The sequence below is a fragment of the Pseudopodoces humilis genome, chromosome 1 (genome assembly GCF_049639895.1).
Source record: "Pseudopodoces humilis isolate 2021_Gansu_Grassland_sample_001 chromosome 1, ASM4963989v1, whole genome shotgun sequence".
In the NCBI taxonomy this organism is placed as follows: domain Eukaryota; kingdom Metazoa; phylum Chordata; class Aves; order Passeriformes; family Paridae; genus Pseudopodoces; species Pseudopodoces humilis.
This window is the reverse complement of record NC_142200.1, coordinates 143909242-143933070: the sequence shown is the minus strand read 5'-3', so window position 1 is coordinate 143933070 and position 23829 is coordinate 143909242.

The following is a 23829-nucleotide window of genomic DNA, read 5'->3' as shown; positions in this document are numbered from 1 at the left end:
GGTTTGATTTAGTAAGTTTTAATTCCTCACCATATACTTTGAAATAAAATATTCAGGTACTTAAAGAAGAGGAAAAAAAATTATTATTATTAGAAATAGTGTCTAGTGGGCATCCAGAGCAATGAGCTTTTGATAAATATTTCATAAGGATTTTTAGTGGATGTGTATCATCCACTTCACTCTACAGACCCAGATAATGTCTTGTCCAAGGTGTTGATGACTTTTAACCTAAGGCATCTCAGAGCATGACTTGACACGATGCTTGCAAATGCTCCTTTGGAGTAATTGCAGTTTATACCAAAAAGTTAATGAATTGGCTCTAGCATTATAAAATATACTAGATCTGCAATAATGTACTATTGCTACAGATTTACCAGCAGTATCCAATATACTTCTCTTAAACTAGCCCAGGCTGTGGAAGATGGCTCCCTGAAATCACTGTGGAAAAATATTAAGGAACCACTGTACCTCCAAAACCATCAGTGGGACTTTGATATTGTATTAGCTTGCTGACAGTGTTACAATTCTTCAAAGAGCATGAAAAAGGAGCAGCTCTTGGCCCAGGAGAGGAATTGACTGAATGCTCCAGTGCAATGCAGCTGCTCTGAATCATCCAGGTAAAGCACTTCACTCCTGTCCTGAGCTGGCTTCCTCAGATGTGGCCTTCTCCTTGTGAGGGGCTGGATAGCTTTCCTCTGAAACAGAGATTAGTGGACAAATTTGGAAAGCTAAACAAATACTTCCTTTTGAACTAAGCCCAAGAGAAACATCTGTGTGAAAGAAGAGCCATCACAAAGCTTTTCCCCCAATTCATATTCCTCTAAAGTTTGGAAACAACACTTAATTCTTCATTCTTTTATTCAGGCTTGTGAAAGTAGAAGTGTTTTCGCTCCTCATGATTTTGCACGTTCAATCATGCTACCTGCTACACTTGCAACACTCTTCCACTTCCTTTCATGAAATCTCCTCCCACCTTTCTGCAAAAAACCCTCTCAGCAGTGCTTCCCCTTCTTTTCCTCCAAGGTCACTGCTCTCCAGAGAATTTGCATCACCTGTGACCTGCTGTGGCATTCTTCATTTTCTCCATGTGAGCCTGTGTACTCCTCAAGGATACCTCCCTTGTCACACATTTCATCACTGGAGAAGGAAGCCGAAGCCCAACTGAAATTAATGGCAAAATTCCCATCAACTTCAACCGAGCCAGGATTTTGCTCAAAGTATTCAAATGAGGCTTCAGTTGGATGTCTGTGATTCAGATATTTCTGTGTGCAAGGGCAAATCACATCTGCTGTCTGCATTTAAAGCACATTGAACAGCTAATGTTTTCAGTGCCGTATTTCTTTCTAAAATAACCCATTTCATCTGACAACAATGTAGAATTTTTATATCATAAAAAAAAACAAATTATGAAACAAGATAATTTATATAATGTGTTTGGCTTTTTTCTCTTCAGCTGGAATTTATATATATATATATATATATATATATATTTATTTGCAGATATCTTATCTACATGATGCTGCTTCCTTGAGCACCTCAAACAATAAATTGAAACATGCCTCATGGTAACACGGTTGGGTATTTTTCTCTCACCCACGTACATACCTACAAAACTCTTGAAAAGATTCAAGACTGAAGGGGGAAAATAATCTTATTATGCAACAATTTATTGTCCTGCCAAATGTGGGTGCCTTGGAAGCTTGAACAACCCGCCAACACACCTGTGTACATTGGCATTAAGTTAAATCAATAATAAAAAACAGGCCTGAAGCCAATTATCTGTCACATGGAGATTCATTTTAAGTGGAGATTTTACAAGCATAACTTGAATCATATCTAAGTTATAAGATAGTTCACATAAGAGATTTACAAAGATGTTTGAGTTTAGAGTAACGCTTACCAAAAAGCCATGTATAGAAGCACATTCTATTAAAAAGCACTCAATAGCTGTAATAACAATTGATCTTTTTTCACAGCAGAGCAATTTGCAGCAATTTGCAGTAATACAGATATGAGGGAAAAAATGCATTTTCTTTACATTACTGTTTCTTGTGATCAGCTTCTTATATCAGATATGTGAGAAAAATGTCATTCTCTGCTTCCAATGTTGCATTGCTTTGATGCACATCCATCACAGAGTAAACATTTATTTCTTTGTTATGATTTTTCAATTAGTTCTTTCAGCTTAGTTACTGTAGGTTTTGAGCTGTTCTGTGCCATCCTGTATGCTAAATACTAGCGGCTTAAGGTATATTAATTTATTCATATGAATCATAGTGGATTTAAAAAGCAGTGATTTTCACGTTAAAGATGTTACTCATAAAAGCTATAACTGATATTTCACCGTGCACCCATTTTCCTGGAATCCTGAAGGCTGGTATTAAACATGATGAATCAACAGCTCCTTTTGACAAATTGCTGTTTTTCCACAAGGTCACCACATGTTGTCAGAGCAGAACTGGTTTGTGAATTTCAGGACATGCTGGGACTTGAAGCTTGGAAAGGAGGACATCATATTCTCTCTCCTGAAACACTCTCCCAGCTATCCTCTTCCAAAGTTAGTTAATTTGATGAAACTGTTATCTAAGTCTTCTGGAAGTTTTTCTTATAATGAAAACACTTTTTCACTTATATTGTAGGAGTTTGGGGCTGACACAGTACCCATAGATGCCGGTACTTTTCTGCTTGAAAAGATGGGAAATCTTATTTTACAGTTGTTTTAGGTGTTTTTTTACTTTTGTGAACTGGTAAAATTTTACTTTGCTTCATTTTGCAATGATTTGGTCAAGTTAAATTTAGATTAGACATAAGGAAGAAGTTCTTCACTGTGAAGGTGGTGAGGCACTGGAACAGGTTACTTGGGGACGTTGTGGATGCCCTGTCCCTGGAAGTGTTCAAGGCCATATTGGCTGGAGCTTGAAGCAAACTGACCAGGTGGAAGGTATCCCTGACCATGGCAGGGGAACTGGAAAAAGATGATTTTTAAAGGCTCTTCCAATCCAAACCACTCTATGATGTTACAATTCACTAAGAAAAATAATGATAAGGCAATGTTGAAGTTACATTAAACAGGATCCCACTGCAGCAGTTGCTGTTTCTACTGAACTAAAAGATTGTTTTACCTTCCTCTATGCATCATTTATCATTTGCATAGGAGATAAAAGCACCCAGAGGAAATGGAAATGTCAATCAGAAAGTCTCTGTACACCAGTGTCCTTTCATTTTACAAGCATCATGAAAAAAGAGATCTTAATTCCAGAGATGCTAAAAAAAAATAATCAATTGGTTTTGTAAGAGATGATAAAAATTTAATTCCAAGAATTTAAGTTATCATAAGAAAGTGAATCTTATTTAGAAAAGACAGGCAGTAGAAATATGCAAAAGAGAAGTTACATTGTTTAGAGCTAAGTTTAGGAAAAAATTGCTGCAATATTTCTGATTGACATAAAAATAAGATTTTGCATTTGTGGATGAGGGGATGGAGAAGGAAAGAGGAAAATAAGAGGAAGAAATGGCCAGCCAGGACATGCATGGTCAGGAAACATGGGACAAGAAGAGGATGTGCTGAGAAAGAGAAGTCCTGGAAAGGCCTCCAGGACATAGAGGAGGTGGAGTGTATGAACAAATTCCATACAGCTTCACCATTTAACACTGGAAATACTGCCCCAGAGCTAAACAAACTGGCCACAGGCAGAAGGCAACTCTTGGCTGGAGTGAACAAGAGCAGTTCCAAGACATTATGGATGAGTGAGGAGAGTGAAGTTTCAGATGAAGATTGGGGAAAAAGAATGAGAAGAGATAGCAGAAACTGCTGAGGAAGGAAAGTAGGAAAACTGGGGAAAGACAGCAATAGAAACCATTAAGGGACAGATCAGTGGAGAGGAGGAGGATGAAAAATGCTCTATTATAAAATTTCACTTTTGTTCCAATGAGCAATTATTAAAAGTCTCATTTTTACTTTATTATGTATTTTATCTTACTTTCTTGTAAGTTTAGATCTCCTCAGTAACTTTAGATTATCATAAAAATTGACACTCAGGAGAACATTTCTGACTGTTTGCAAACAACTCTTCCCTGCCCAGCCTGACTTTGTACACTCTTTGGTTTTTTTACTAGAAAGGCTGTGTTTTCTAAGACTATCTGTTTCTTTGGGGATCTTCCCCGGAAAATTTTGTTATTCTTTAATCTTTAATCCTAATTTTGAGATAAAGGAAAACAAAAATATCTACATCCTTACTCTCAAACTGACTAGTTCTTCAATAAACATTTGGAATAGTGTATTTTACAAATATATATATAATTTTCAGCTTGAAGTCACTGCTAATGAACAAATACATAGTTTAATTTCCTTGTGCTAATATACCCCAACATCAACTCCAATAAAGCGCTTACCTGAGTTACTTTTTCTTTTTTTTACTATTTCAGATTTTGAGAGAGCTAAGAGGTGGCTCTGCTTTGCTGCCAGCCAAAGTATAAACCTAGAACACAATAAAACTTTTTTTTCCCAAAAGTTAAAAATTAAATCAAGATAAATATTTTAAAACTGATTATTCTCCAAGGGAAGGAAAAAAAAATATAAGAAAACCCTTACAGCTTCCTTTCACAGCTTTAACACTGGAAATAATTAAAGAGTCCACACCTCACTTCCACGTACATTCTTTGAAGCCTCTATTTATTGAATGCAATAAATACTTAGGAGTTATCAGTATCTGTTGTAACCTGGCAGTATTCTCAGGGAGAGGATTACTAATTAATTAATGGAGAACTACTGAGTCAGAACTGCTTCAGAGAGTGTCCCAGTTACAGCATTAATAATGGTGCAAGCCAAGCAGAGGGCAGGAATTTATCCTTGAGATCCAGCTCAAAGATGGCACCAAAAATGCCAAGGGCTCCTTTTACCCCGAGTTGAAAGGGCTGAGAGCTTCCTCCTCTGAAAAAAAAAGGCAACAGATAAAGATGCTTTAGTTCAAATATGCCAAGTGCACATGTAACCTCCCCCAAGCTAGAAAGATTTCCTCATTGTTAAACCAGACCTCGACCTCAGATATACCAAAACACACACCAGCCAGGCACAAAATGGGTTTCAACTCTTGACCCAGAGATGGCTGCTGGGCAAATGCACCCAAAATTATGGTCTTCACAATGCTTATGGACCAGTCCACAACCGTATTTGAAATCCAGATATTCTAGCTGCTTTCTGAAAAACTTATCAAAATCATCTTCTTAGCCTCTTGTCTGATGCTCAAAAAGCATGTAGAATTTGAAGTGTGATATCAGCTGCAATTAAAGACATTTGCAAACAGCAAATGCTCTGTGTCTGATTCCTTCTCTAAAAAGCAGGTGGTGTGGCAAAATTTCTGAGTGCAAAAACTGTATGTTGACAAACACAACTCTGCACCATAGGAGAGACTAAAAGAGGCAGAATATTTACAATGCTGTTTTTATAAACTTGGAGCTGTTTTCCAGTTCTTCATCCCTCAAAGCATTATACATTTCAATAATATTTATGTGTTTGTATTTATATTTGTGTGTGTGTGTTGCACTGCAGTAGAAAAACACCTGGTTTTTTTTAAGTGAAGATGGTATTTCATTATTCTTAGGCAGCTATGCTGGGGCACAGTTCCCAGTGTGAAATAGGTATCACTAAATCATGTAATATCCAGAAGTCAATGGTGAAACGGACACTTTCCTACAAAATTCCATGGAGCAAAGTTATTGCATGCTTCAATATTCTTGTTTGAGGCCACTTCTGACTTTTATGATCACCCTAACTCAAACTTAAGTAATAGAGAATGTGTCAATACAACTTTCCCTTTAAGTATTGCTAAGGAGCATGCAGGAGCCCACATGTTTGCTTAACTGGCCCTGCAACCAACACTGCTAACAAAAAAACCAGAAGTTCAAACTCAGTTCCTTGCTTTCAAGTATGCCCTTCAAACAGCAAATACCAGTTTATCATCCCCCTAAAACAGGGTGCATGTTAACCAGGAGTAAATCCAACGTATCTACACCAAGGTGCTTAGCACACAAGATACCAACCATTTCACAGAATTTTTTAACACATAATTTCTATGAACACTAACAGCTACTCATGGCATATATGTGTGTGTATGTGTGAATGTGTCTCAGAGACACACAGCCTCCCCCACCCTGTGTTTTCAAGGACTATAATATGCTGCCTGCTTCCTAGTCCTGCAAATACCCTTGAAGTGGAATAATGTTTAACAAAGGGCAATGCTGCGGGAAAACTGCCAACGAAAGGAAGGGTGGGGGAAGTCAGTCAAAGCATTCTGATGAATATTTTTGTACCTCCAAAGACACAACTATTATACAAACATTGACCTATTTGTCAGGCAATCACAGTTTACTATTGCTTAAAGGTCATAGAAGTTTCCAAGATTATTAAATAATGCATGGAGCCAAAGACCAAGAATATTATTTAAACAGTGGAGGTAACTTTTGTTAGTGAAGGACAATATGATGACAATGTCCCTTTATTTTCCCATGAAATTTTGTAGAGTTTGCAGTGTACTATAGTAATGGCCCATTTCAGCTGAAAGAGGGAACTCTGCTGCAGAAATGGGGTTCAATACTACAATAAAATATTACCTTGATTTTTTGTGTACTTTTGTCAGTACATGATTTTTAATTTTTACATACATTTCTGTGATGTTAGGGTGTAGCAGTTTGTCCCATACATAAATGAATCCAATGATCCCTCTGTCTTGATGTTAGGGGTTATGAGTCAGTGCAAAAAGTGCTTTCCAACAATTTAGAGTATGTGTTGTGCACACTGACAGGAATCAGAAGTTTGTAAAACTCAGTGTATGCTTAGGCTCCTGTTAGGAGATTCCTGTTCTAATAAATACTGCACCTACTGCTTCCTGGTGGCTGCAGCTCCTTTAGCTCTCAGTAGGACTTCCAGATCACCTCTTCATTGACCTCCAGAGGTGTCCAGCTCTAGCTGTTCCCCAGACCCAGGGATTCAAGGAGAATTACAGCTGTCCACTGTCCAGCAGTCCAGCATGGTTTTACTCCTCTGACTCACAGTAAGTTTCTGCTAAGTGACAGTCATTATCCTGTTATCATTATCCAGGAACAGAGCCACAGCTCAGGGATTAATGTCTTCAGCAAAATCATATCCCAAATAGTTCATTATCAAATTATTGTTGTTCCCAGCCCAGAAACACCTCCCAGTGTATTGCCCCTGTAGATGTGCCTTGTTGAAGGGCTGTTACACTGTGATACTCCACAACAGCCTTCAAAGCAGGTAATCACCCAAGCTCCACCAGTACCTCCCAGCACTGTAAAACAAAACCTAGCAAGGCTCCCACAGCTTTCCACCAGTTACAGAACAAAAATCAATGTGGTCCCCAGGAGGCAGATATTTGGAGAAAAATGCCTTTCCTAAATAAACCTCTGCCTCTCCACCACAGAAAACTGGTTAATCAGGGCCATCTTCAAGAATAAGGCTAAGCAGTACCAGAGTTAGTCCTTTTCACAAGAGCTGCCACACCTGATGCAGAGGACTGTGCCCCACAAGCATCAAGCTCCAGGCAGCTGTCTTTTTGACTGAGATCAAGGACATGTTTCCCCGCCTCACTAAACAGCCACAAGGTTGTTCTGAGATCTCCAACAGGCTGGACTTGGGAACTTCACCAGAAACCACAAGAAAGACAACTTAAAAGGGTTTTTTTCCACCACTGAAATAATCAATAGTTCTCTTTACATCTCAAATATGCAGCAATGCAAATTTATATGTTGTGGAAGTGAATAAGCATTGACAGAATTTCTGATTTAAGCTGACTACCAAGAGGAGCAGAGTCATGAATTGCGATGGATTCTAGCACCCACTGCAATATTTCTGCTCGATGTTGCTTGGCTCCTGTTAGTTCATTTTTATGAACATTTATTTTTGGAAGAGTCACCACTAATGTTCTGCTCAATTACAGAAGTGTCAGGGTCTTCAGTGACAGATTCAGGAAGTGCAAGTAAAAGGAGAAACTTCAAAGGACTATTAAGAATTAGAAAAATTCTAGTATTATTCCTCTGCAAACCATGCCTGTGAGTCTGCTCTGTTATGAAAATGTCTACAGGTCACTTAAAATAAGATGAATGAAAATATGGTCTCTTTTACATGAAAGATGGACACCTGCCAAGAAGAGTTTGGTAACATGACAGAGCAATTGAATTTATCATCAAAACCAAAAAATTATGTTACAAAAAACACCAATGAAAAGGCAGTGTCTTTGGACAATAATTACACATAACACAGGTAACTAAATCATAGGATGACTCTGTCATTCCAAGAGACACGGTTTCAGTCATTATCTCAAGTGATCTGTGGAGCATGTAGGTACCTAATGAAATTGGTGAAAGTTTAGCCAGAACCAGAACCTCACATTTGACCTTAGGGCTGAAGCAAGATGCTTCAGGGGCAGGAGAGGAAAGAATTCATTATTAATGGGGCTGACAGATAGAGAATTATGCCTGGTAAATCCTAAATACAGCACTGAGAGTCACTTTGCTACTAGTAGCATTTGAAAGGGCGTGCAGAAGCTTTATTATTCCTTATCCCAGTATAACTGAAAAGGAGTATTCATTTGTATACCCTGCAGACTCCTCAAATAAGACATTGCCCAGGGCACTGTCTGCCAGACCCACCCTTGCCTTCCCTATGATCTAGGGGAGAAAAGCATGAAATGAAAGGCAGGAAGTTCATCCCTCTGGATGCACCCTGATGGCACTGCAGTGGGCATGTCTATTCTGGCAGCACCATCCCTGCACCCACTCCCGGTGCAGGGCAGTGCCAGGAGGAGATTCCATATCAGGTCATGAAGGCAGGAGATCCAAATTCACAGGCTCTAGCACCCAAATCCTCTGTCAGCACCCAGCAGCAGCATGTGGCACTGGCTCCATGCAGAACTCAGCTCTGGTGTGTCCTACAGCTGCGCGTGGTACCTAAACCTCACTGCCGCCAGCTCTCCCCAGCACAGACAGGAACATCCAGGAATGTAAACTGATGAAGCGGAATTTAATAAACCTTGAACCTACATGAAAATAGACTAGGCTTCCCTCATTCTTTCTTATCCTCAGTGTTCAATAAAAAATATTTTTAAAAAAATTAAAAACCCAAGCAATCTGTAGAGTATAAATCATTACTTGATAAATGTAGGTCCTTAGAAGCCAGTTGTGTAAATACAGATACACCTGCAGGCCCTGATAACCAGATTAGCAGCAACAGCTGCCAGACCACGCATCAACAACCAAGAGATATTGTTGTGTTCTGGCCAAAGAAGTTTCCAGATTAACTCTCAGGTGCTTCCCGTACATCACTGTTAGTGAGAACAATGCATCATGAAAGTAGATGATCTTCATTGATCTTGAAAACTTAACATTTTTCTCCTTGGATGTAGACAATGAGGCTTGACACTAACATTAGTTCACAGCACCTCTGCTGTGCAAAGGGATTGGACTTTGTCTGCTGGCAGCTGGGAAGGATTTCTGTGAAAACAAAAAAAAAAAGGGTGTCTGGATTTGGTATGACATCATATTAAAAAGCACATCCTTACTGGATAAAAACCCAGATCAATTGATTCTCAGGTGTCATGCCACACCTGTTCTTATTGATGATTAGAAACTAAAATTAACGTTTCTTCTTGGCAAAACTCCACTTGAATCACACAACAAAATCTGATGAGCCTTAGAATTCCTAGTAATACAAGCCAGACCCAAAAGTACACAAAGGCACAGACCTGGGAGGGGCTGGGGGAAAGGTAGCTGTTTCTATTTGGGAAAGAAGCTCTGTGTCCCTAAAAAGCTTGGAAAACAAGTTTAATGTTACTGACTATACTCCAGCACTTCAGCACTGTGCTTGCTGTACTTTCTAGAAAATACCACAAAATCTGGATGTTTCTGCAATATTGGGCTAAGCAGGACCTAACACATCCCATTCCTCCTCAGTGGTGCCAGTCCCAGCAGGGTCCATTGGCAGCCCCCAAGGCATGGAGCAGGGCCAGAGACCATCCAAGGGATCCATCCAGGAGCAGAAGGACACGGGGTCAGAGAAGGAGTTGGAGATTTCACTCCTATGGCATTGCTGGGAAAAGGTCAGACAGCCCCAGGCTGAGCTGAAGTGGAGCTCCTGGGCCATGGGCAGGGGTGGATGGAAGCTGGGCTGGAGTAAGTGCCCTCAGACTCCTAACTGCTTCCTTTATAGGAAAATACTTGAAAAACATTATAACCTGATACACCTGATACATGTGATAATTCTCCCCCAAAAGACCCAGGCATGAACTAATCATCTGTGAACTAATCTTCCATAATGAATGTGAGGATATAGATCAAATAATGTGTCTCAGATCAGCTCTAGTGAGCCAGGTGACTGCTTTCTTGGCAAGAACATCTATTTCAAGGTAAAACAAGGCAAAAATAATGCAAATTAAAATGATGATGGGGTAGGGACAACAGAGTGGACGTCAAAACAAAATAACTGAAAGAATCCAGGATTGTTGGGCACTGAATATCTGCTGTCTGCCTACAGGTTCTGGAATGGTGATGCAGAAATATGGGCTCTCCTCTTTGGGTGAACTTGTGTGAGGCTGATTCAGCCCTCACGCTCTCAGTCAAGTGTCACTGCATTGTAGATACAGTTGGAAAATTATAATTAATATCCATCAGAGAAATTACTTTATTATAAGATGCATTATGGCATGCTGTAAAGACATGTAAAAATAATTTTTAAATAGTTAGAAGCTGATGCTAGCTTGTTGTGGCCTGTTGTGAAGCATTTATAAATTGGAGTACTTACAATAGTTCATGCATGTCTCTGCACGTTGGAACAGCACATCAGAGAATTTATTTATAGGGGAAAAAAAACCAAACTCTGCTAAGTCATTTTAATGCTTATAAAGGTTACTGTCATTTACAATTTTGCCAGATTTTATAAGGCACAATACCAGATTGTCACATGGGAAAGGCTTGCAGGTTCAAGTCCTTATTCTTCCCTCTAGCAAGTGCCGGAACCAGCACATTTGGGACACAGAGGTTACGCCAAAGCCTTCCAACTCTTTGAAGGATAATTACCATACCTGCATAATCACATGGTCTACCTTCTATGCATTCATGTTGAGGAGAGGACATTAATCTAACAATCACCCAGCGGCTGACAATTTATATATATAAATATATCTCTAACAGCTCTCTCTAAGATGCAGTGCTCCACCTAACAGCTGCAGCAAACGCCTTGCCACACTCCCAATCCCTCCACAGAAAGGGCTGTACAATACTTTTCCAACCTGTCATACTAGGAAAGAATGTTCTGCTGCAGGATATGGTGCTGTTGGTTGTCACTTTCTGATGTTTCAATAGACAATCTAGACCACTAATTTATTGTAGTTTATATAAGAATTACAAAAGGTAGCCAATCAATAATACCCTAATCTGATGATTTATGCTCCAGAACATTTGAAATTATTTGTAAATATGCCTAGAGGTCATCTAAAACCTCTGTTTTTAGTCTGGTTTGTCTGGTTTAAGTGGAGGGTGTACAAGGACATTTGTGATCCATGCAAGACTCTCCTCAGCCAACAAAGCCACAAAGACAATAGTGGATGTAGGTTTACCTGCAGGTCCTGGTGTAGTAGACTTAGCAGGGCTGTCTCTCTCTTCACTGTCTGGCTCAGTAAGCAGAGACTGTAGTGCCATGCATCAGCAAGGTTCCCCTCTTTGGTATTTGTAAAAAGGCAGGGAAATGGTCCAATCCAATGGCATTTACCAACTGGCCTTTTCCTGATAGCTCTTCCTCCTTTGTCAGTCCATGATTTCAAAACTGGAAACATACTTAAATATCAACAATACCAAAAAATTGTGGATTTCCCAACAAACACAGTGAGCCCTTTCTGACCAGTACAGAGTGGACATGAAGAAAAGGTCTCTCACCTGTGACCTCTGCAGTCTGTGCCCTCGGCTCCTTCCATCTGGGAAGGCTCTGCTGCAGCCCTTAGGAGCCTGCACCTGCTTTCATTCTCTTTCTGCATGTAATTTCAAATAGAAGCTTTTATCTCTAAAGTGCTCACTCACCTTGTCTATGAGATCCTTCACAGTGCTGTGCTGCCAGGCTGCTGAGCTGTGGACTCTGGAAGGAGGGGTCCAAAGGAAGAGAGCACTCCCGGCTACAACTCCAAGCATGCTCGCATTCCCCAGAAAATGGAGGGACAGGAGAAGTGTTTTGATGGAGGAATTAGGGAAATTAGAGTGTAGAAACACATAAATACAAGACACAATTCTTGGTTTGCAACTAAAATCAATGGCCATATATCCTGGATTGAGATCGATGTATGTTCCCATGTTTCAGAGACCTATTGACAAAGCTGGTGTTATTGTAGTACTGTGTTTTCTTAACCTACATCCAGAAGAGCTAAAACTTCATTAGAAAGCCATTGTCAAACAGATTCTATAAATGCATAATAGCCCTAATAAATTTTATTACTTACTGTAAAAACAGTAACGTAAAGCACATTAAGCAAGTTCTTTTACCTACAGAAAACATATCAGAATGATTTTCCTCCAGGATCTAATGAGATTAAGATTTCATTTTCAAAACAGAAGAAAATAAGTCTTTTACCTGGGGGAGATCTGACTATTAGTCAGCAACATGTTTGTTGTGCTTTTTGTTTGCTAATTTTGTTTGTTTGGTTTTTGTTCTTTCAAATGGCAAATTTGCCCCAGAAATAAATAAATGGAGCACACTGGTTTTACTAGTACCTACTTAAAAGTAAAGCTCAGCTACACTCTGAAACATCAAAAGATCAATTGTTACATTTTTTAAGCAATTAAATTATTTTCTTTAATCTTTCATACTGCACAAATATTTTTGAAAACAGTAACATGCATATATTCATGCAAAATTTAAGGAGCCATAGATCCTACTGTCAGCCTCTTCATTTCATATATTTATAAATATGACACTTAAACAAGTTCTAAACTCAGGACCAGCCTAAGCAATCCTTGAAAGAGCATTTTCATGTGGGAAGAGCTTTGGACTAGTGCTGCAGTGCAGACATGAAGACACACAAGTTCTTTGAGATTCAGTTTCATATATGTAAAATGGGAGATTAATCCCCTCCAACTGCTGAGCATATTACTGATGTAAACTTGAAACTAAGGAGACATCCCAGTGTGTTTGGAAGGACTTGAGCTCCCACTGCTTGAGCAGGACAAGAAGTGGAATGTCCCTGGCAATAACTGCGCTGCCACTGCAGCAGCAGGCTGAGTGGTGGGGTGAAGGATCTCAGTGTGAGTCTGATCCAGAGGTGAATCTGTGTCCAGTCTCTGGGTTTCATGGTGAAAGCACAGGTAGATTTGGATTGTGTCACTCCTGGGAGCCTGCCATGCCTGACCCCAGCAGTGAGCTCTCAGGAGCCCGTGCTCTGCCTGGCCCTGCATCCCACCCTGGAAGGGTCTATAAGGCTAAACTCGCCAGCTGCCCGTTTTTATGAATGGGTCAATTGCAACATGCAACACTGCACCTTTCTGCATTGGAGTGGCTTCAACCTTCCCTGTGGAGAGCAGAACAGCCAGCCACCCTGGCCATGGGAAGGCAGCAATAAGGGACCACAGTGGTTTTCTGGTAGGACCCATGTTTTATGTCCACATATCCAGGCTTCAGCATACCTAGGAACATGTATAGCTCATCACTGAGACTGCATTTACATGACCCATTGAGACTCTTTATCAGTCAGAGTGCTGCCACTCCCTGCAGCTCCAGTCCCAAGCTACCCTCAATCCCACTAACCTGGATCATGGGAAGAACCATGGTGAAGTGGCCAGCAGCATCTGTCTAAACAGGGTTACAAGACCCTTATATGTGTCAAATTCATATTGTGTGCCCAGTTTATTTTTGCTGAGGTCCTCCAAATTGCTTCACCAGCTTCTTTCATCATTACTGAGATAGAGTTAAAAGAAAGCAGTTCTTCAGCTCTGGGAGAAGAGTGTTGTCTTCCTAGGTGGGAACTGCTGTCTACCAAATCTCTTATGGAGCCAGAAGGGGGGTGGTCAATGCACAATCCTCTGCAACAGCACAGGAGGGACTCATGCTTGGGACAGCAGTGAAGTACAGGCTGAGTTTACTCAGAGTCCAGATTTCCCCATAATTCCTGTGTTATCCTTAATATTTCAGATCTCCTTAAAGTCAAAACATCAGAATATCTTTGTTTTAGTGACAAAACCGAATAGCTCAGTGAGATGAATTCACAGTTTGGGGAGAAGTCCAAACCTGAGATCTTTAGCTGAGAGTATGCTCCCCTTTCATTTTAATTTACACATCTTATAGTTGGAAGTTGGAATTATTGGTAAAAAAAAAAAAAAAGGAATAAAGGCAAATTTTGTATTCTGCTGACTGAAGGAAAGAATGGCATGAAGGAAGCAGAATTTCCCTCAACTACTGCTGGTAAGGGAAAAAAAAATTCATTCTAGATAATATTTAGGGGGAAAACATTTTTTTAACTTTCAGAAGACAATAATATTTTGAAGTGCATATAAGGAAAAATATTTGATTTTTGATGTCCAGATTTTGGACAAAGGCTGATAAGAGGAGGAAGTGATGGAGTAAGGGAGATGGGAGAAACGTGTGTTAATGTTCCAGACTTCCTAAGAATAAGAGTGAGAGAATAACCTTGATCTTACGAAAAGCCTAATGGATGACAGTAGAGGACAGTTCAGCAGAAAACAAATCAGCCAGCTGTAAGATAATATTGTATGGGGATGAATTATCTCCTCAGGATACTACACAGCAAAGAACTTAACATTTTTTTTATTCTTGCTGGAGATGTGTTAAAACAGAGATCCAGGCCTTACCAAATAAAAGACTGGTTTTGGAGGAGGTCTCTGCTACTTCAGTTTCTATTTTTATCTGACCCAATCCAGAATCCATGCTTTGCAAAATCAGTGTCTATATTCAGCCTTGATTTCAGAGTTCTAGACCAACTCTTCCATCCATTCCTGTGTCCATCAGACAGTCATTTCTCTGAAATGTACTACACAGCTACGCTGCAATCTCAGCTTTCCCCCAGTACTGCACTTCAGTACAGTGTAAACCACATCCACTATCAAACTCTCCATAAAAAGGGTTTTCAACCCAGAATGAGAACTGGTCTGTTGTTTTACTGAAAGGCAAGGATAAAATTGACGTTTGGAAATTGTCCACAACATGCTTGCAGTGTTGCAAGAGGTTTACTCCCAGCCTTACCCTTGTTTTGCATGAGCCCTCTCCAGACCCACACCCCTTATGCCCTCCCTTGAAGTTCCCTCTCCAAAGCAGAGGAGCCAGCATCACACAGTGGGGCTGGAAGGAGCCCTGTGACATCTCCTGCCCCATCTCCCTTCCCCAGGGTATCAAAAGGAGTAATTTAAGGGCACTCTGATAGATCAGAGATAGCCACCCAATTTGTTTGGAGAAAGTATATGAAAGCTTTCCTGCTTCAGAAGACCAAGGAGCCGGGCTAAACCTTCAGGGTGATACCCCTCTTATTTCCTGGCGCTTCATTTTTTTGCTTCAAACTCGAAAATACAATACCCTTTTTCTACATAACTTTTTTGTCTCCTGTTTACTGGGGAATTGTGTAAGAAGAGAGAGGCATTGAAACATTTCAAACTTACAGAAACCATCTGTGCGAGACTGAACTTAAGTGAAGATGAAAAATCAAAAAGCGGGCAGTTGTGTTCTTGTTTATCCCAATCTCACCCACCCACATGGTAGCAAAATAGGCACCATGCCGAAACTTTGTGGCAGGAGGCTACTGTGTGGGCTTAGAATAATTTAAGAATTTATTGTCAGCCTGTTTCTTGGCTTCCAGCTATGAAATAATGCTCTAACTAGAGTGTGGTACACTGAAGGACTCATTACAGACTTTAAAGCTGTCTCATTTTCAATTATGAATATTAAAAAGAAATGCTTTGAGTCACTCCTGTGTTATAATTAATACTCCAGGTTTTGGGTTGGTTTGTTGCTTTTTGAGGTCTGTTTTAAAGACACTTTCATAGCTTATTCCTGAGTTAGTTCCCAAAAACCAAACACTGTTCCTGTTTATATCAGTGGGGAAATTCCCAGTGAAAAAACTAATCAGGCCCAAGTTAATGAAAACAACACCCCCATGTCAAACAAAGCTCTAGCCTTAATCTTCTAGCATTGCCTACTTGTGTACATCCAAGACAAAATTTTATAGCCTGCATGTTCCAACCTTAAAAAAAAATCCTGATTATTTATTTATGCCCTTTTTGTTTAAGAAGTTAAATCCCCAGAGCATCTCAATTTAGATCAAAAGCAAGCTACCAAACTTCACCTGGCACACCTGTGCTGTGTGATTTCTTAATTACCTGCCTAACATTCCCAGAGCTATGAGGCAGGGATGCAGGACTCGTTTAGCACACAGTCAGATCTCTGAAATGCACCTCATGTAGCAGAGCCTTTCCAGAATGCCCCAGGTGGTAACCAGCACTGAATGATCCCCATCCCCACAGACACTTGCCTTTCAGCAAATTGCTTTCTCACAGGTTTCAGAAGTCAGGGACTTATGGTGGGGTAAGAAACATGGGGGGAAATGAGGGATTTATGAGCTTCTTGAGAAAGGTTTTCCCCTCTCTAGCAAAAGACATGAAGTGGTTTTATGTGATTGGATTTGAGCTGCGTTCCACCAAGACCAAAGATCAGGACTAGGCCTGTTACAGGTTTTTATTACTGATGCTTGATATTCAGCTAGCTGGGGACCAGGGCAGAGTGTGGCCACACATGTCAGATGCCAGGGAAGCCTCCAGCTGGAAGCCCTGGGCATGGAGAGCATTAAATCTAAAAAGACATAGCCAAAGGAGGAGAATGCAGCAGGACAAGGACAAGGCTGATTTGAGGAGATACACACCAGGCTTTTGCTGAGACAACTCTACTTGGCTACAGGATGCTTCTGCATAAAAAAAACCCCTCTCTCATGTTAGATGTGGCTGTCACTTTGCTCTAATGCTGACTGGTTTTTGGTATGCCCCTTGTCTAGAGAAGGAACATGCACACTTTGTTGCAGATGGGCTCAAATCACCCGTAATGTTCATTTTGCATAGGAACTGATAATTAGGTACATGCAGGAGAAGTTCAGTCATGCCTTCAACCTCTCTAACACTAAGCACTTGTAGAGGTACATCCTCAGAGTGTATGTCCTGTGTGAATATTTTTGTACTTTAATAGGGGATTCAGTGTAATTTCTCATTTACAGCTGCTTGGACAGCAATTAATTATCAAACACTACAGTTTCTTTGGCCATTTCAATAGTGCAATTTTATTAATTAGCCGAAGCACTGGCTCTGTTACCCTGAATGTAATTTAAACTGCCAAGAGCTGATGGCATTTCTGTTGGTACAGTGAAAATATACAGCTCTGGGAGGAAGTTAAAGGTAAGTATTAGCATTTATAGTTTATATATCTCCATAACATACAGAAGATCCAGAACCATCAGGATTCTTTACAAGTAGGAGATGAGACAGATGAACAACACCCAAGTTAAATAGATGCAATAAGTGTGACAGCAGCCTTTCATCCACAAGCAGGACATTCATTGTGGCTCAACATTAATGGAGACAGAAAGAAAACATTCATTTTATTACAAAAAATGTTTGTCTTCTTATGGAAGTTTTCAAGGGAGAACATTTTTAGTTGTGTCCTTCAAAATTAAATTCTTGGTTAAGAAGCATTTTCATTGCCAAGAAAATTGTTAAAAAATGCAAAGTCACAGCTGGAATCAGAGATACACTGAGAAGATTCCATGCAGGACTTGTTTCAAGCAAAAACAATCTCTAGTGGTAACACCTTCCTTATTTGATGCAGGAACTCATGAGCCACTAAATTTTATCTTGCAAAATCCTCCAGCATGAAAATTTCAAATAATTTTAATAAAATTATAATTGATAACAAAATCAAGGAGAGATTCAGACACATGAAGTTTTGGTTAATCAGAAAACTACTTAATATTCTACATTTAATTTTAGAACTTCAATATATTCTTGAAGATCCAACCAACAAGACTTATCATTGTGCTTTGAAATGACAATGCTTTTCAAAAATTCTGTGAGAAGTGCTAGGGCATAGAGATGTGTTTTAAAAGCAAGGCACTTCCCATCTTCCTACGTGCAATAAAAAAAATAACCAGAGTTATCAACAAGAAATCTATCTGCTGAAAGTTAATGAGGAACATCTGTTGGTCTACTGGGAGAAACACTGGAAAAATGGGTGGGAAATTCCAACTTTAACTATGCTGCCACTCCCACAATATTCAAGTTAACAGAAAAAAACTGTCAGCAAAAGGTCAAAGTCATTAGGAGACTTTTTTCATCTACAAGAGAGATAGATAAGATACCCATAATTTCAGAGAAATTATTTACGTTTTTCCAAATTCTCACGTTAATTTATTATATAAAGCAGCCTATCTTTTGGAGCAATGTTTTAAAGACTTGTGAGACTACCAGGACCCAGGTAAGTGAGCAAAGGGCTCAGATTCACAAAGTACTTTAAGCTTTCAGTTTAAAAAGCCTCTTGACATCAGCCAAATCAAAATAATTGGCAGTGCCCCACAGGTTCATGATCCCAAGCCAATTGCAAGGCACATTATCTCAGGTAACACTCTTTCAGAGTGGCAAAAATCCTTATATTTGCCACTGGCTAAGGCCATACACATGAGCCACTGTTGCTGTTTAACTGATGCACAGAAGTTTGTAAGATTACCATAATTTGACTGTGATTATGTATCCTCAGATCATTCATGATCTAAGGCAAATAGATGAATGATAATGTAAAATGCTCCCAGAATGCAGAGAACCCACGAGGTGGGTTTATGTGAAGTACTTCAAATGCATTCAGCATGCTTGTCCTGAAAGACACCTTACTGTAAGTGTTTCAATGAGTGAGGATGAGAAATGCTGATATACTGTGCTTCATGATCTTAATAACATTGTTCAATTGAAAAGCTTTTTTTATCCACATCTTATACAAAATTTAGCTCTTCCAACCTGTAAATGAGGTTTCCATCTGTTTTAAGTAGTATTGACTATAGTGTGATTGAGACTAAAAATGGAGAAAAATCCATTACTAGGCTTATGGTTTTCTTTCTTACCAAGCACTTATTCAGGAAACAAATAGCATCAGCAGATACTATATTTACAGGCATGACAATAGATTTTCCTGGCTCTGGGATGACTATTGAAGTTTGTACCTGTAAAGGTTAGTCTAGGTTTAAAATTCCTTTTAAAAATGTTTATGGAATTCAAATAAATAACTTCAGGGATTTTTTAGCAGACAAACCCTTCTTGATCATGAACATTTTTGTATAAATATCATCTGTCAGCCTTGGCTGATATCCCTTCCTATCAGATAAAATGGCTATTCCACAGTCGCCATCATCCTGTTTTTCTGTTGATTTAGATTATAATAAAACTGGATAAATGCGAAACTGAATTATCATGGAATCAATAGAATATGTTGAGTTGGAAGGGACCCATCAGCATCACTGAGTCCAACTCCTGGCCCTGAGCAGGACACCCCAAGAATGACACCATGTGCCTGAGCTCGAGCACCATGTGCCTGAGACTTCTCGAGCTGAGACAGGTCTGATGCCGTGAGCATTTCCCTGAGGAGTGCAGTTAGGCCAGTGCTCAGGAGTTTCATAGGCACTGCTGGAAACACCAGCTATTATTGAGATTCCTTAATTATCCCCATTTTAAGGTCCCAGTGCTGATGACTAGGCTGAACACTGACATATCAGACACCGTCGAAACTTGAAAAATCTTCTTCAGAAAACTTCAGCCAAAAGACTTCACTTACTGCCAATAACAAGACCATGGAAAATACCTGCTTTGTCCATGTTAAAACCATGTGGTAACCCTCTTTTTTCAGAACTTTAATGCTTTGGAAAACATACTTGAATTTTGGCATTCAGATGTGGGTTACCTCTGAAACACATCCTTCACTACCTCTGTACTTATCTACAAAATCTACACCAAGGAATTATTGCAACCTTTAGGAAAAAAAAACCACAGGTCATATATGAACCATGGACTTCTGAGACCTCAGTGACGCCCTGAAGGTCCATCCACAACATCAGCCCTTTGGGCTGCAGATAAAGAGATCTGATACTGTGTTGCTGTTCCAAGTAACTACAAGCTGTTTCCATCCATTTTGGGGTACTCTAAAGGACAGGGTTACCCATGATTTCAACCTCCTTGGTGAAGAATATGGAAATGGGTCTCTGAGGTGGAAGTCGGGGAGAAACAGGGAGAAGACAGAGGCAAATGAGGAAACTAAATTGAGGAATTGGCTGGAAATCTAAGGGCAGCCTGATGGTTGTTTCAGAAGACAGACATGGGGAGGCCAAAGCTTAATGCCAGCAGTGTGTGAGGAAGCACACTGTGGGAGCCAGTGGAGATGGGAACTTTGCTCTATGGCTGAGAAGGACCATTAAAACTAGAAGATCTGTGGGACTAAAGATGGCAGAGCAGGAAGGCTGGGACTTCCCCAGCAACAGGGAAATCTGAAGGAAACTGTGTGGCTGGGCAAATTTAGGAGTAATTAAATACTCCTGTCTCAGTCTCGTTTGGCATAGTAAAAGTGGAAAATCTAGAAAAATAGTACGTCAAACTTCCCTCCTGAACTTAGAGTGGAAAACACATTTTAGGTGCTTTGCATATCCCCTGCTGCCCTGAAATGCCTGCAAGATCCACTAACAATTGTCCAGCCTGCCCTATAGGAAACAACCTCCCAGTGTTTTCAGCAGGACACTGGTATCTGGTGATTATTAATGTTGCTACTCTATTAACTGAAGTAGCAGAGCTTTCAGTGGCCAGCACAGATTCCAGCCCTGCTGCCTCTCATGGGACTCACTGTGACCCTGCATAATGAAGTGCCTTTTGGCAGTCTACTTTTTTTCCTCCCCCCCTCAAGTATGTGAAATTACACACCTCAAACTGTGTGAAAAGAATCTTGCAGTCGCAATCAAATGTGAGGAAGTGCCAGAACCAAATTGCCTCTCCAGCCCTGATTCAATCCCTTTTTTGCATAGGCATTATCTTTAATAGCATGATCATATACTTCTCCCTCCTGCTGGGCACAAAATGGACGGCGCTGATGATGGATGGGAGGATGTAACAAAGGGAGACTGCTGCCCATGGGGTATGGATGTCTTATAATAGCACAAAAAGAAAAGAGGATTCAGGTGCAGTGCCAATGCACTGCAGCAGGGCTGTTCTCCAGGAATGACCTGGACTGCAGGTATTCCATCAGGGAAGGTAATCGGAGATGGCCACAGCTCGCAGCTTCTCCCACTAAATCTGCTCCTAGGGCTTTACCAGAAGAGGGAGGATGGTTTCACTGCTGTCCTTGGGAGCTGGTTGTATTTCTGCTGCTCATCTCCTATGCAAAGCAAGGCAAGCAATTTCAACCAGCTCCTTCTCTAACTGTTATAAATTGTACAGCTTTGCTTCCTGGGTCCCTGACTAGATTCTGCGGGGTCTCTGAGCTGCAGAAATGCTAAGCACCCACAGCCAACTACCACATAAAATATGGCTCCATGGTGGGGAAAGTCAAACACTAACTAGCAGAAACTGGGCACTCAAATCCAGCAAATATTTCTGGCCTGCCATGTGCCTCACTTGTGGAGTAAGGTTAAGGCCATAGCTCATCTGTTGGACTGCTGCAGGAAAATATCCAGTCTTTTTTGTGAAACTCACAGACAGCAGGGAGCTGAAAGCTACAGGAAAGCCTCAAGAAAAATAATTATGCTGAATTCAGTACAGGAACTGGTAGGAGGGAGCAAGAGAACACTTAAGATCACATGATGAATGCCAAAAAGAAAATTAAATGCAACTTGCTTATTAACAGAACATGGTCCAGTCTGTGTACTGGAAGAGGAAGTGAAGAAGCAAGGGGAGCAACACACAGATCTATAATTAAAAATTAATTATAGATCTATAATTAAGAATTACCCAATCATTACACCCGAAGTAACCAAGCTGAGATAGCAAAGATAACCTTATTTCTGCTATTCTTTGACTTCCTTGGCTTGATTTCACAAATTAGATTATACACTTTTGAGGAAGGCTGGTGTTTGGCTTTAACTCTGTGCGTTTTGTCTATAATAACAGATTAAATAATTTAATGTTTTAAAGTTACTGAAGTTTATAATTTGAATTATGATACCAAAAAACATATAAATTCTTTGAATCCAGACCTCAGTTACAATTGCAGCTAATTTTTTTGTTTTATTATTTGTCCTAATAGCAGAGCTTGCATTGCCACATGGGATACTTGAGGAACAGGCTTTAAGTGGAACAGAAATCAAGTTTTGATAAAATAACACCATTTGTACTTAGGAAGAATGTGTAAAACTCAAAAAGAAATGTTTTATTTTATTAAGAAAATCATTAGCTACAATAATTAGAGATAATTATAACTTCACATCCTAATCTAGTTTTTAAAAGTTGGGTAGATTAACAGATTTATTGCTTTTCCTGATTTCTATTTTTACAGCAAAAATCTGTATTATTACACTCTTTGCAGCTACTTTTGGCATCTAGCTTGTTAGTACATGACTTTAACTGTTGATCCTATTGAAAGAAGTACTTTTTCAGGATTTTTTTGTCACATCATTAATATCTTCTTTCAAAGATCATACATCTTTACTTCAAATAAACCACTCAACCATACAGTAAACATCTTGTTGACCTCACTTACAAACAGGCATTGACAGTTAGTAGAAGACTGAATGATTGCACAGCACCTGCCCTAACCTTGAAGAACATTTAGTTATATTTCGTCTGCTATCAATTGTGGCGATCAGGAGAGCTGCCTGAGGACTGCCAGAAACCAAAAGTCACTCCAGGCTTCAAAAAGGGCAGGAAGGGCCCAGGAACTACTGGCCAGTCAGTCTCATCTCAATGCCTGATAAGGTGTTGGAGCACCTCATTCTGGAGGCCATCTCTGTCCACAGGGATGACAAGAAGGTGATCCCAAGCAGTCAGCATGGATTGACTAAAGGCAAAGCATGCCTGACCAACTTGATTGCTTTCTATGATGAAATGACCACCTGGATGGACAAGGGAAGAGCATTGGGTGTTGTCTGCCTCAGTTTCAACAAGGCTTTGACACTGTCCCTCACAATATCCTCATTCACAAACTCAGGAAGCGTGGGCAGGATGAGTGGACAGAGGGGTGGATTAAGAACTGGCTGAATGGCAGATCCCAGAGGGTCATATCAGTGGCACAGGGTCCAGTTGGAGGCCTCTCATTGGTGGAGTCCCCAAGGTTCAATACTGGGTCCAGTGTTGTTTAACTTGTTCATCACTAATTGGCGTGAAGGGGCAGATTCCTCCTCACTCACGCTGATGACACAAACCTGGGACATGACACTTGTGTCACAAGGTGGGAATAATCCCCTGACACAGCCACCTCTTCTCTTCCTCACCAGTCCATTGTGCCAGACTGGGGAGAGCCACCTGCTTGCTCAGGCCATGGCCTGGGGATGCTGGTGCTGGCTGGGAGGAGCAGGTCAGCCTGGGCTGGCCACAGTCCTTGCCTTGCCATCCCTGGCACAGTAATTGGTGGTGGTGCGGCTGTTGCAGGTCAGGTAGCCTGAGGCCAGCAGCTCAGCTGCTTCAGCAGGTCCAGACTGTCCTCTGGTGGCTTGTCTGTCCATGGGGTGGGGATGAAAGAGACAAAAATAATTATTATTTTAACTCCTTTCCTATACACAGAGTGCTAATGCCCAAGTTTAGCAGAAGTGGTTTTCTGCAGACCTGTTAGAT